This window comes from Crocodylus siamensis, chromosome 5, assembly GCF_052110815.1.
Source record: "Crocodylus siamensis isolate JL-2025a chromosome 5, ASM5211081v1, whole genome shotgun sequence".
NCBI lineage: Eukaryota > Metazoa > Chordata > Crocodylia > Crocodylidae > Crocodylus > Crocodylus siamensis.
In genome coordinates this window covers 146,496,524-146,511,011 of record NC_143399.1, presented here as the reverse complement: position 1 = coordinate 146,511,011, position 14,488 = coordinate 146,496,524, and the positions used below count along the sequence as shown (strand labels likewise).

At 49.2% G+C, this 14,488-nt stretch overlaps 1 long non-coding RNA gene across 1 annotated transcript; it reads right to left on the bottom strand.

The window, feature by feature from the left end:
• Positions 1-1,982: 1,982 nt before the first annotated feature.
• Positions 1,983-8,500, bottom strand: LOC149864703 (uncharacterized). Its single transcript, XR_016442604.1, has 3 exons — positions 8,177-8,500; positions 4,481-4,551; positions 1,983-2,998 (listed from the first exon to the last, which is right to left on the bottom strand). It is a non-coding gene; the product is annotated as an uncharacterized LOC149864703 (long non-coding RNA).
• Between the last annotated feature and the right edge of the window lie 5,988 nt (positions 8,501-14,488).

The following is a 14,488-nucleotide window of genomic DNA, read 5'->3' as shown; positions in this document are numbered from 1 at the left end:
TTCGTTAGTAGCATGGCTGTGGTATGTTTAATGGTGATGGTAAGATTAGGAACATTATAGTAATATTTCAATTATATACACATAATTCATGGCTGTACGTTTTTCTGTCACCATTATTGGTAAGCTCTAATTATAATTTCTAGTGTTAGTATAGGTTTGGTTCTAGACAGGAAGAGAAAACTGTGGCTGGAACCCTATAGAAGAAAGGGAGTCAGGGATTTGACCAGTGGGCATGTCGACATGCATTTCCTGTGGCACCAGTTTACTCACAAGTAAATAATGTCTACGTATGCAGGGATTTGCTGCCAGTCTGCTTCCACTTGCCAGGGCCCTGCAGTGGGCCCCTGTCACCACCGGGGGCAACTCCAGCCTCCAGCAGCAGCTGGCTGTCCTCTTGAAAAGTCAGCCCCACTCACTGCTCTCTGGCCAGGAGCAGTGTGTGCAGTACAGGGACAGCACGTGGCAGTGCTCTCCTCTGCCTCTGCCTCCCTGCTCTATGGCTGCTCCTGTCCCTGGTCCTGGTAGCAACAACCAGCACCCTGCACTCCTACTGGCCCTGCTGGCCTGCCATGCCAACTGCCATCGGGCCCATGGCCATCTCACCACTTCCAGCTCCACGACATGCAGCAACTGCCTGCCTGCCCACTGTGTGCCACGCTAGGGCCACCACCATGCACCTGCCACCTCCATGCTGTCAGCCTGGTTGGACCTGGCAGGGATGCTGATGATGGGCTCCAGGATACCACTGTGGGGGCTGCTGTTGCCCTTCTGGGCCTCCAGCCCCACCACCTCTGGGCCTGGCAGGCCAACCATGACTGGTAGTCGCATGTTGCCCAGCTCACCTGGGACAATGAGCAGTGGCTGGAGGCCATCTGCATAATCCAGGCCAACTTCTGGGACCTCCTCCAGTAGCTTCAGCCCAACCTGGAGTGGCAGCACACCACCTTATAGGTGCCCCTCCCTGTGAACAGCTCCCTGGGCCTCACCCTGCTCAAGCTGGCTACACCTGCCAGCTTGCATTATGTTTGGTGTGGGCAAGGCCACCGCCAGGGAGGCCATTCTGGAGGTGTGCAGTGCCCTCCAGGATGTGCTGGGGGACACCGTGCTTCGTGTGCGTGACCCCTGGCAGTGGCTGTGGGTTCTGTGCCTGTGATTCCCCCAATGCATTAGAGTCCAGGATGGGACCCACATCCCCATCACCTGCCTGCCCCATGATATTCACCCCTACTACACTTGGAGGGGGGTTACACTCGGTGGTGCTCCAGGCCATCGTGGACCACCATGTGAGCTGAGTGGGCAGCCCCCATGACACCCGCATCTTTAGGAACTCCAGACTCCCGGGCCTGGTGGAAAGTGGGCACTTCATGCTGGGGGTGCCAGACCTGCAGATTGGTGCCATGGTAGTCCCACCCCTCCTCATTGGGGACACTGCCTAAGCGCTCCTACCGTATGTAATGCAGCCCTACACTGGCCACCTGGACCTCTGCCAGGTCCACTTTAACCACTGCCTGGGCAGGACCCACTCGCTGGTGGAGTACACCTTCAGCTGCCTTAAGGGCTGCTGGCGCACCCTTACCACCTGCCTCAAGTTGAGGATAACCTGCCTTGGGTCATCATCGCAGCCTGTGTGCTGCAAAACATCTGTGAGAGAGCTCATCCATGAGGTGTGGGTGGAGGAGGCATGGTGCTCAAAGGATGCCTGGCAGCAGGAGCACTTCCTGTGGCAACCGTGACAGTGAAGCCCCCACCCTGCCCCCTCCCCTACAAAGCCCCCAGAAGAGCCATGCACCCACCAGCAGAGGCCAGGGCACCAGGTGTGGGAGGTGCAGGCTGACCACTCCTCCAGCTCTCTTGGCTCTAGCCCTCTTGTATTGCCTCCCATGGACCCCCCACCCCCAGCACTGTGCTCAGAAGACATGTCTCAGAAAATCAAGTTTTAATTTCCCTCACATTAAACAGACCCCTGCTCCCCTCTCCAAAAAACAGCGCCTCCCTTCCTCTCCAACAAACAGAGCCTCCCTAAACAAACAGAACCCCTCCACTATCCACCCCACCCACCAACAATAAAACACTTTTTTCTCTGTGAAAACTTTTTTCAATGTCCTTTGCATGCTGTCTTGCAGTGGGGGGCCATGGGATAGGGGCAACTAGGGGGCAGAGCCCAGGGACAGGTGGCTAGCACCCGAGCCTCTGGCTGCACCCTCATGGGTGCACACACTGCAACGAATGCAGCAGGGGGGGAACTCACCCAAGGGCAACAATGGCTGATGTTCCCTCAGCATGGGTGGCTTCCCCTCTGGCAGGTCGTGACTAATGTGTGGTCCTGGCCCCACTGCAGATTGCTCTGGCTCTGATTGACCCTTATGGAGGTGGGGTGAGTGGTAGGGCTGGGCCCAGGTGAGGAATCTGGGCAGTGGGGGACCTGGAGTGGAGGCCAGGACAAGGGCTTCTAGCTGCTGGAGGCAGCATAGGACTTCCTCCGAGGCCCAGGTTGGGGCCTGCTGATGGGCAGTGGGTGGCTGCCAGCAAGCAAGTGGGGCTAGGTTTGGGGACGGGACAGTGGATAGCACAGTGACTGCCAGGGCCAGAACAGTGTCCAGCCCCTGTTGGTCATTGTCTGGGGCCTGCATTGCGCAGGCCAGGATGGTGTTTTGTTCCTGTAGGACCTTCACCTGCTCATGTTCCAGGGCCAGGAGCTGCACCTGGAACTCCTAATCCATCTGGTCCCACATCTTCTTGCACTGGTCCTGTGCCTCCTTGTGGGTGATGTCCTCTGCCTTCCACCTGTCTTGGCACAGCACATCCTCTACCAGACAGGCCTGAGCATCGACCAACCAGTCTGATGCTGTGACCAAGCAGTCCACAAGAAGGGTCTTGTCCAGAGTCCTTCTCTGACAGAGCTGGTGCATCCACAAGGCCTTAACTATGGGTGGTGGTGACCCTAAGGCTGCATCCTGGATGCCAAGGGTAGCCTCTCCCCCGTGCACAGCTGGAGGCCCTGTAGAAACATGAGCCAGAAGCTGTTTGTAAGAGTTTGCAACATTTCAGAGATAAGATACTTTGTACCGGGGCTGTACAGTGCTGGTCTCAGATTGGGGGTTGGACATGTACAGGTGACTAGGGCCCATGGTAAGTTGGCCTGGCAGACCTGGGCGTAGGTGGCTGCTGGCCAAGTCCTCCATCCCCACTCATTCACCTGGGGCTGGTGGGCCACTGGGTCCTGGCTGCCCATGCCCCCACCATCCTTGCAGTAGTCTTCTCCAGGGAGGTGACCTGTGTCCAGCCTCCTCCCACATTGCTGCTGCACCCCAAGTGTGCCCCTGCTGCACATGCCCTGGGTGGTGCATGAGGAGCTGTTTGTGTGAACTGAGGGGTGCTGTACCCATTATGCCTTGCTGCTGCTCGTGGCCATGGGGCCTAGGGCACACCTGTGCACCTGGTATGGGACCCTGAGCTATGATGGTGTTGGGGCAAGCCTGGACTGCCCCGCAACCTCTGCCACTGCCTGGAGGGCTATCTGTAGCTACACTACACATCCTTGTCTGCCACATCTGAGGAGGATGTTGCTGCCAGCATTAATGCGTTCCTCGATGTGTGAGGCCTGTGCCTGCCTCACTACAGGGGCATGGGTTACTCAATAAAATTTGGCACTGTCTTCTGCCTCCCTGAATGCTGTGGGAGGGGCAGAACCCAGGGCCAGGGGAGTGTGGGTGGGCCAGGTGGGAAGCGGGGGCAGGGGCAGGGGCAGGGACAGGGATGGGGAGCGCCTGCAGTGCCTAGCGGAGGGACCTGGCTCAAGACTGGCAGCTGTGTGGCACAGGCAATGCTGCACAGCACCTACGAACTCAGGGCAAACTTCTGGGTGTGGTCTATGGGCAGGTGGAGCTGGCCCCAGAAGCCAGAAGCTACCTGCAGCTAGACTTGGGGGCTGGCAAGCCTGGCTGGAGCCTGCAGCAGCCTGGAGCAACCTGCAGGCTAGGACAGTGTGGGCCTGGCAACCACATAGCAGTGCAGTGCCAGGCAGTGGTGCCAAGGTGCAGGCAGGCTAGAGAAGCTGTCCTGTGGCCTACTCAAGGTACACAGGGGCCTGGAGTAGCCTCAGTCTCCCTGCTGGTGTTCCCCAGGGCTCTGAGTGCCTGCAGGCATGGGTTGTCATAGAGACAGCCCAGCCCTGGGGCAGGAGGGAATGCCAGTGCAGAGTCCTGGGGTTATCCTCAGGCTGGCCCCCTAGTGACAGGGCTGATCCAGAAGCAAACTTGCTCCCAGAGTGCTTCTACATGTGCATAACTGTGCAGTAACTAATTGCATGTAAATTTGCTACCTGCATTTGCAAAAAGCAAATTTACTCACAATTAAGCATTTTTACTATGCAGAGGCACATGCTTACTGTGCAGTAAACTACATTACTCCATGGTTAAGTGTCTCGTGTAGACATGCCCAGAATTCAGGTAATATCTCAAGAGCTTCTCTGATTGCTTACTTAAGCCTTGGTCATTAGAATTGTATCCAGCTTGATTAGTCATCATCCAACACAATAATCAAGAGGCATAACTACAGGGAGAAAGGAAACCAAAAAAAAATTTAGTGTACCTCTACACATATGTGGAAGAAGCTAAGGGTATTTACAAATATTACATTTAGATCCTAACCAAGGTTAGGATCATCTAAACGCCCCAGCTTACAAATGCTCACAGGATCTAGGTTGGCCTAAAAATGGCACCCCCAATCTAAAGTTAGTTCACTTTAGAAGTGAATCAACTTCAGATAAAGTCTTAACTCAATCTAGTAAGAGTTAACCTGACCTAATGAATGCTTGCATGTGTTTACAGCACAGCTCTGAGGCTGTGCTACTCTTATCCTCCCCTCCTCCCCAGTTCTGACAGGGCTATTTCTGCTCCCTGCTGACTACAACCCCTGGATTGAGTTACCCCTCCTCCCCCCACTGACCTGCCACCCCACCATACATACACTGGTTCTCCCTAGACTAGCCAGTACCGAACTTACCTCTGGCATGCTCGCATGTCTCCCAGCAAACACCTGCACATGTCACTCCCAGTTCAGGTTTAGGTGGCTTAAACTAAGCTGCCTAAACTTGAGCCCGGTCTTGCAAATGCTTGTTTGCGCCCTAACAGAGCAGCATCCAAACAGTTTTGTCATTGTAATAGAACAAGATAAGCTCTTTGATTGTCTCAAAACCTGCCAATCTACTCCAAGGAAACAGCAGTCATTTCAGACAAGCACAACAAGAATTACTAGGTGCTCCTCCTTGGTCATCTGATCAGCATGATTGTATGTGGGTGACATATAGTTTCATAGTTTCACAGTAGCTAGGGTCAGGAGGGACCTGAACAGGTCATCTAGTCTGACCCCCTGCCACAGGCAGGAATGAATGCTGGCTTCACAAGACCCCAGACAGGGGATCATCCAACCTCCTCTTGAATTTGCCCAAGGTAAGGGTGAGGACCACTTCCCTGGGAAGCTGGTTCCAGATTTTGGCCATCCTAACTAAAATATTGCCTTCTGATCTCTAACTTAAACCTATTCTCCATCAGCTTATTACCAATGTTCCTTGTCACTTCAGGTGGTGCTGGGGAGAAAAGGGCTCTACCTATTTGCTGTTAATCTCCCCTGATGAGTTTGTAGGCAGCCACCAGGTCCCGCCTCAGCCTCCTCTTGCTGAGGCTAAACAGGTTACGGTCCCTCCGTCTCTCCTCATAGGGCCTTTCCTGCTGCCCTCTTGCCAAGCGGGTGTCCCTCCTCTGAACCGTCTCCAGGCTGGCTACATCCCTTTTGTAGGGTGGCACCCAGTACTCCAACTGTGGCCTGACCAAAGTCGCATAGAGGGGGAGTATCACCTCTCTGAACCAGCTCGAGATGCACCCTTGGATGCATGACAAGGTATGCTTGCTGGCTGTGGTCTCGCATTGGCGGCTCATGTTCATCTTGGAGTCAACAATGACTCCAAGATCCCTTTCCGCCTCTGTGCTTTCAAGAAGGGAACTCCCCAGCCTGTATGTATGCTGTGGATTCCTTCTCCCAGGGTGCAACACCCTGAATTTTTCTACGTTGAACCCCATCCTATTCTCATCTGCCTGCTTTTGTAGTCTATCTAAATCTAGTTGCAGCCTTTCTCTCCTTTCAAGTGTGTCCACCTCACCCCACATCTTAGTGTCATCAGCAAACTTGGACAGTGTGCTTTCCACCCCATTGTCCAAGTCGCTGATGAAGATGTTAAATAGTGTGGGCCCTGGGGGACCCCACTGCTCACAGCTTGCCAGGTTGAGTACAACTCATCCACCACTACTCTCTGGGTGCGCTCCATCAGCCAATTTTTTACCCATCCAACTGTACAGGCAACAATGCCACAGTCGCTTAATTTATTGATGAGGATGGGGTGAGAGAGAGTGTCAAGGGCCTTCTTAAAGTCCAGAAAGACTACGTCCACAGTGACACCATCATCCAAGGATTTAGCAACTTGGTCATAAAAGACAATCAGGTTGGTCAGGCAGGACCTGCCTTGGATGAACCCATGCTGATTGCCCCTGAGCATGATCTTCTGTGCTGGCCTCCCACAGATGTGCTCCTTGATGATTCTCTCCAAGATCTTCCCAAGCACCGAGGTGAGGCTTACAGGCCGATAGTTCCTTGGGTCCTCCTTCCTCCCTTTCTTAAAAATTGGGACCACATTAGCCAGTTTCCAATCCTTCGGCACCTGGCCAGATGATCATGAGTGCTCATATAGCCAGGCCAAGGGCTTCATGATGGAGGGCATCTGGACTTGAAGATTTAAAAATGTCTAGCCCTTCCAGAAGATCCCTAACTACATCTGCGCTGACCAAAGGCCTGACAGAGCTATCCCCAAGATTGTCCCTACCTCTCGTAGGTGGGATATCCTGGTCCCTGTTCAAGAAAACAGAGGCAAATAAACTGTTAAAAATATCAGCTTTCTTGTCTGGAGTAGCCACAAGATTACCGTTTGTATCTTGCAGGGGGCCTACATTGCCTGGGGCCCTCTTCTTGCTCCCAATGTACTTGAAAAAGGACTTTTTGTTGTCCTTAATCCTGGATGTTAGCCTGAGTTCCATCTCTGCTTTGGCCTTTCTAATAGCCCTCCTACACTCATGGGCTGAGGAGGAGTACTCCTCCTTGGTGATAGCTCCTCCCTTACACTGGTTATACGCCACCCTTTTAGTCCTCAGGCATTCCTGAATGCCCTTGCTGAGTCAAGGGGGTTTCTGAGCACTCTTACCCCCTTTGCTTCTCTCAGGCACTTTTATCCTTTGGGCCTGGAGGATTGCCCCTTAAGGTATGACCATCCCTCATGGACTCCCATCTCCTCTACCTTCTGGGCCCTCAGTGCCTCCTCCACTAGTCTCCTAAGCTCATTGAAGTTGGCCCTTCTGAAGTCAAGGGCTTTAGCCTTGGCATGAGCCCTTGATGCCCTGTGTTGGATAATGAAATCCAGCAGGTGATGATCGCTATTGCCTAGGTGGTCAAGGACCTGCATCCCCTCACCAGGTCATCCCCCATAACCAGGACAAGGTCCAGCAAGGCGTTACCCCTAGTGGGGCTGTGCACTTCCTGGATAAGGTGAAGGTCCTGTAATACAGCCAGGAACCTACGCGAGTGGTCAGACCTGGCTGTCTGCTCCTCCCAGCAAATGACTGGGTAGTTTAGATGACCCATGACAATAACATCCCTTGACCTAACCACCTCCATAAGCTGACTGGAGAAGTCCTGGTCCAGCTCTTCCCCCTGGTTGGGTGGTCTGTAGTAGGCACCCACCATAAGGTCCCTTTCACTATGCCCCCCTTGTAGTTTGACCCATAGTGTCTCTGTTCACCCCTCCTCTACCCCAAAGCTAATTCTTGATTATGTGAGGTGCTCTTTGACATACAGCATAACCCCCGCCACCTTTTCTCTCTGTCCTGTCTCTTTTATATAGGGTGTATCCCCAAATGCCCACCGCCCAGCTGTAGGTAGGGTCCCACCAGGTTTCTGTAAGCCCTACTAAGTGTGGGTTCTTACTTGCAATCAGGAGGCACAGTTCCTCCTGCTTACTCCCCATACTATGAGCATTAGTATAGAGGCACCTGAGGCCTCCTGAGGGTGCATGTATCTCCCTCCCACTCCCAAGACAGTTGTGGCCTCCTGATCACTGGACGTTGTTGCTTACCTGGGCTTCCCTTCCTCTTGTCACACTGCATGCTGGTGAAGTATCCTCTCCATTCGAAGCAGCCCCTTCCCCTGGCGAAGACTGATCATGATAAGGTTTGCTTTGTAAAAGATCAACTGTTATTGTACCATAGAATTTTTAGGAAAGGATAGTTTTATCCCAAATGATTAAAATATAGATCTGTCAACTGTTTCTATGAATGCTTTGTTTTTTTAGCAGATTTGCCACGCAAAGCACTTAGCCAGTTAGTAGAGTCCTTCATGCAACAACTGAAGTTTTCTATATCTGTGTCCTGCTTACAGAACAACAGGGTTCTTGCTTAGATCTCAGCTGAGAATCTCAGGGGCTGCTCTAGCAAGTCAGTTTTTATAAAGAGTCTCCCTGTGCCTGAGCCAGTTGGGGTTGGGTGCTGAACATGTTTCCACTTGAAGTTGCTCTTTGCATACTTGTTAAGGCAGAATGTTCTACCTTTTCACCTCTACAAAACTGGGTGTGAAACATGAGCCTCTAGGTGTTTTCTGGCTGGCAAGGATTCAATAGTAATAAAATTACTTGTGGAATAAATGTTTCAGAGCCAGTTAACCTCTCTCACCCATTTGTATTTTTTGATTAGTTATTACAAATTTGTTTTAAATAAAACTAACTGATTTTAATGTGTTCTATTCCCAGAGTTTTTGTATAATGATCTTTTTTCCCACAGAATAATAAAAAAGTCATGTATCCCAGCATTGAAATACTGAAGACTGATGCTACAACCACTAGCAAAAGTTCTTCTTGTGAAGGGCTAGATTTTGTAGGTAGTTTTTTCTGTCTGGCCCTGATCCAAAACTCACCAAAATCACCATAATTGGTCAGATGCAACAAGCTCTGCATCAGGTTCTGAATTTCCTTGTTTGACTTCAGAAAAGCCGACTTTGATAAGCTCAAGAGGCTAGTCGGTCAGGCCCTCAGGGACCGTGACCCCAGGGAGATGGGAGTTCAAGAAGAGTGGTTGCTTCTCAAGGAAGCGATCCTCAGTGCACAAGCTAAATCTATTCCAACACGGAGGAAAGGCAGCAAGAAGGCACAGCAGCCCCCCTGGCACTCCAGAGACCCAGGGGACCTACTGTGGCTAAAAAGGAAAGCCTACAAAGGATGGAGGACGGGATTCACCTCCAAGGAAGATTACTCCACGCTGGTCCGGTCCTGCAGGGACCAAACCAGGAAAGCCAAGGCTGCAACTGAACTCCAACTAGCTTCAGGCATCAAGGACAACAAAAAGTCCTTTTTCAGATATGTGGGGAGCTGGAGGAAAAGCAAGGGCAATGTTGGACCCCTGCTAAACCAGATGGGGCAACTGACAACTGAAGCCCAGGAAAAAGCCAACCTATTAAATAGGTACTTTGCGTCAGTCTTTCATCAGTCACACAGGATGCTCATGCCTGCTATGGGACAGGGAAATCTGGGTGAGGGGGATCCCCTACCCTCCATCAATGCTGACCTCGTGAAGGAACACCTTGAGAAGCTGGATACCTTCAAGTCAGCTGGCCCTGACAATCTGCACCCCAGGGTACTCAAGGAGCTGGCGAGCATCATAGCCCAGCCCCTGGCATGGATCTTTGAAAACTCCTGGCGCTCTGGTGTAGTGCCCGAAGACTGGAAGAAGGCCAATGTGGTGCTGATCTTCAAGAAAAGGAGGAGAGTGGATCCGGCTAACTACAGGCCCATTAGCCTGACTTCTATCCTGGGGAAGATCCTAGAAAAGTTTATTAAGGAGGCCATCCTTGATGGACTGGCCCAGGCTAACATTCTAAGGGACAGCCAGCATGGGTTTGTTGCGGGTAGGTCTTGTTTGACCAATCTCATTTCCTTCTATGACCAGGTGACCTATCACCTGGACAAGGGAGAAGAGATTGATGTCATATATCTTGACTTCAAAAAAGCTTTTGATCTGGTATCCCATGATCACCTCTTGGCCAAACTGCCCAGTTGTGGCCTTGGCTCCACCGCGATCCGCTGGCTGGGAAATTGGCTTTGTGGTCGGACCCAGAGGGTTGGGATTGATGGCAGTCACTCATCATGGTGCCCTGTGACCAGTGGGGTTCCTCAAGGCTCTGTCCTGGGACCCATACTGTTCAACATCTTCATTAACGATGTGGACATTGGAGTCAGGAGTGGACTGGCCAAGTTTGCCGATGACACCAAACTTTGGGGCAAAGCATCCACGCCAGAAGATAGGCAGGTGATCCAGGCTGACCTGGACAAGCTCAGCAAATGGGCAGATGAGAACCTCATGGTGTTTAACACCGATAAATGCAAGGTTCTCCACCTTGGGAGGAAAAACCTGCAGCACCCTTATAGGCTCGGCAGTGATACGTTGGTTAGCACTACAGAAGAAAGAGACTTGGGGGTCATCATTGACCACAAGATGAACATGAGCCTGCAATGCGATGCGGCGGCTAGTAAAGTGACCAAAATGCTGGCGTGCATCCATAGATGCTTCTCGAGCAAATTCCGGGACGTCATTCTCCCCTTGTACTCGGCCTTGGTGAGGCCGCAGCTGGAGTACTGCATCCAGTTTTGGGCTCCACAATTCAAAAAGGATGTGGAGAAGCTTGAGAGAGTCCAGAGGAGAGCCACGCGCATGATCAGAGGTCAGGAAAACAGATCTTACAATGATAGGCTGAGAGCCACAGGACTTTTTAGCCTGGAAAAGCGCAGGCTCAGGGGTGATCTGATGGCCACCTATAAGTTTATCAGGGGTGAACACCAGGATCTGGGGGAACGTCTGTTCACCAGAGCGTCCCAAGGGATGACGAGGTCGAACGGTCACAAACTCCTGCAAGACCGTTTCAGGCTGGACATAAGGAAGAATTTCTTTACTGTCTGAGCCCCCAAGGTCTGGAACAGTCTGCCAGTGGAAGTGGTTCAAGCACCTACATTGAACACCTTCAAGAGTAAATTGGATGCTTATCTTGCTGGGATCCTATGACCCCAGCTGACTTCCTGCCCTTTGGGTGGGGGGGCTGGACTCAGTGATCTCCCAAGGTCCCTTCCAGCCCTAATGTCTATGAAATCTATGAAACCAATCATGTTGTGCTGTTACTAACAATTTTTTCAGCATCCACTGAGTGTGAATGGTACAAAATAAATTTCCCCTCTTCTGAGCTGTTTAATATTTAGGCATTTGACAGAGCCAATTCCTGATACTTTCATCCATTTGTATTTATTCTTTACTTGAGCAAGTATCAGTGAGACTATTCAGATGAGTAACTTCTCATCAATAAGAGATTCACAAGTAAGTCTTTATTAGGGAACTCAGGGAGTGTCTGTATGTGTTATTAGCATGGCAGCAATAAACACTGGCGCATATAATTTCAGAGTTTATTGTTCCTGGGTGTGCCATTTGAACATGCACCTGAGACCACAGCATGTTGAGCTGGGTTAGAGCAGCTGCAGGGGGCGGGGGTCACTCTGCCAGCCTGGGGTTGTTCCAACCCAGCTCAATGTGCTGCAGAGAGGCTGGCTGGGGCATGAGGGTGCTCCAGTGCAGGGCTAGCTGGCAGGCAGCTCCCACACTGGAGCACTTTTATGCTCCAGCCAGCCCCATCAGCATCTAAGTGTGCACTGCTGTGCATGAAAAAAATAAGCACCAGGGTAGTACTTGTATTTACAAGTGCTAGCCTGCTGAGGAGTTAATTAGTTTCCTGTGGCCTAATTGGGCCACATATGTAGACACAAGGCATCTACTGTGGAGCTAACTAGTCCACTCCGCAGTAAACATCTTGTGTAGACACACCCTCAGTATGGGAAGACAGTTCTGAGTGTTGTATTTTATTATTTAAATATCGTTGAAATAAAAATGGATCTGAAGTAATATCTTAAACTCAAAACTGAACAGAGCTAGGCCCACCTGTTAATTGTTCCTCATTATAGGTTCAAAATAACCCAGGGTCCCTATAAATTTGATGCTTGTCCCCACTTCATGCTTGAAAATTGACATAAGAAATAAAGAGTCACGAAGTAGGAATCACTTATATTAACTGTATGAATCCTATGGCATTTAAAATTTCTTGCATGGATAATATTTGTGCTTATCATTGCAGGTTGTCTTTATTACACACAAAATGCTGCATTTGGGCTTTTGCAGGCTCAGGGTGGAGAACAGACTATTTTCCAAGGTGCAAAAAAGGGTATACATTTTGTGTTTGTTTTAACTTTGTATATTTTACTTTTAAATAAAAGTATCAGTGGTGTCAGAGAGACTGTTTAAATAGTATATAGTATGTCTGAATGAGACTGAATCTTGACACAGAGGAAAGACTAGATTTTTGATTAAAATGTTGATGGACCTCAAACTGTAAGAGCACTACTGGGTGCTAGTGTCATACAGGCAAGTGTTAGATAGAATTTCACATCATAATGGCCACTCAAAAAACACCTAACAGCCTTGTCTAACAGATGGGATTTACAAATATGAACAGTTAGTTTTTGAAAGTTCCTTACTCACAAAGACCCAGCAACAAAGCAATCCAACAGAGGGATCTTCTTCCTACTTTCAAACTCAAAAAGTGATTTCTCTGAAGCAAAAGTGACATCAAATGCTTTTTCAGATAAAAGGTACTACAACAAGAAAGATCCTCCAGGAGAAACTTTAAAGTGTCTTTTAAAATTAGCAGACACAAAAAGCCCACAGGTCAAGAATCAAGTCCTATCCTCTAATCTGTATTCACATAGATAGCATTTCAAACTCAAGCTCCTGGAACTGACCTTGAAAACGTAATTCCTTTAGAAAAGGTGTGTTATGTTATTGTCACTACTCATCCACCTCTAAACATTTAGTGTCAGCCAGAGTTCAAAGGAATCAAGCAGCTAAACCGACCCTTCCAGGAAAAGTAGCAGTGGAATTAGGGTTATAGGGCAGAACCGAACGGTAGAAAACAGGCAATGATGTATAGTAGTTTCCGAAGCAACAAATGTTGAATGGTCAGTGATGCTGGTGCTTCCAGAGATTAAAATAGATTTTTATTTTAACAATGACTTTATTTATTGTGTGTATAAATATCGGTCTTGTTCTTTTGCTGGGACTTTCAGGTTGCCTGTAGTTTGAAAGACTTGGGTCAAGATGTCAGGAAAGGTAAGAGAAATTTTGAAAAGGAAGAGAGAACTCTTAATGGGCATAATCCTAATTTGTCTGAGACTAGTAACTCTATTAAATAATACTGAAAAATCAAATTCAAGACTGGGTAAATTATCTCAGACATCCTGGAGACACAGAGATGCTATATATCAGGATTTAGTTTCGGAGTGGTAAGATGCTGGGGCTTGGTAGTTTTGAATAGATGGTTCTGCACTTATACCATTGGGAAAGTCAATCATGAAGGACTCGTGGTCTGTACTGCTCTTTGGATGGAAAATTAAGAGATGAATTTAGGTTGCAGAAGTTGAATTACAGTGGTCCAGGAGCCTTCCAGAATTTCATTCTTTTATTATTGGTGCCCTATTCTACTCTAGCATTAGAAGTAGTTTATGTCAGATAAATATAATGTGGATATAAAGGGAGAGATTCCCTTTTGAGATCTAACTCTTTGCACCACTCAGGCACTATACAAGGAATGAATTCTGCCTATCAGGCATTATTACTGTCAGAGAAATTGTTGGTGTATAGCTCACAGAGGTAGCTCATACAGTTTATGTTGAGGATGGTGGGGTTTTATCATGGTGAGGAAAGGGCATGGGGGAACAGAGCTTGCCTTCCATTGGAACAGGGTTCATTCAGCATTCTATAGGCTGGAGCAGCTGCTTGGAGCCTTGGAGTCAGGGATCTATACTCAGCTCCCTGATTCTCTTTTCTGTGACTTGCAAATCTTGTCTAACTTAGACTATCCAACCCAGACACGGGATGCCAGGTCATCACAATGCTAGCCCATTTTCCCTCCCCTCCCCTGAACACTGTGGTTTTGCTTAAGAATAAGAACTCTAGCAAGGTCTTGGGAAGATGTATTTAAATTAATCCAGTATTAATTTTCATTGTGTGAAAAGCTACTGCCTGAAAAGTTACCACTACAGTTACTTAGCAAATTCACAGGATAGAAGGATGTCTGATCCCTTCCTTGCTCCTGTTGTGGACAGTGGGAGTTGCTGGTCATTTAGGTAACTCAGTAAGGATTAAAAAAGAATCTCCTCATTAAAAGTCCCAAATGACTGCTTGGCATCTCCTTTCCATTCTGAACTATGCATCTGGTTTACAGGTCATCTATTATAAGGTCACTAACTTCAGTATTGTGTAGTTAATATGCAAATATAGATCAAACAAAATTTGTAATTAATGCA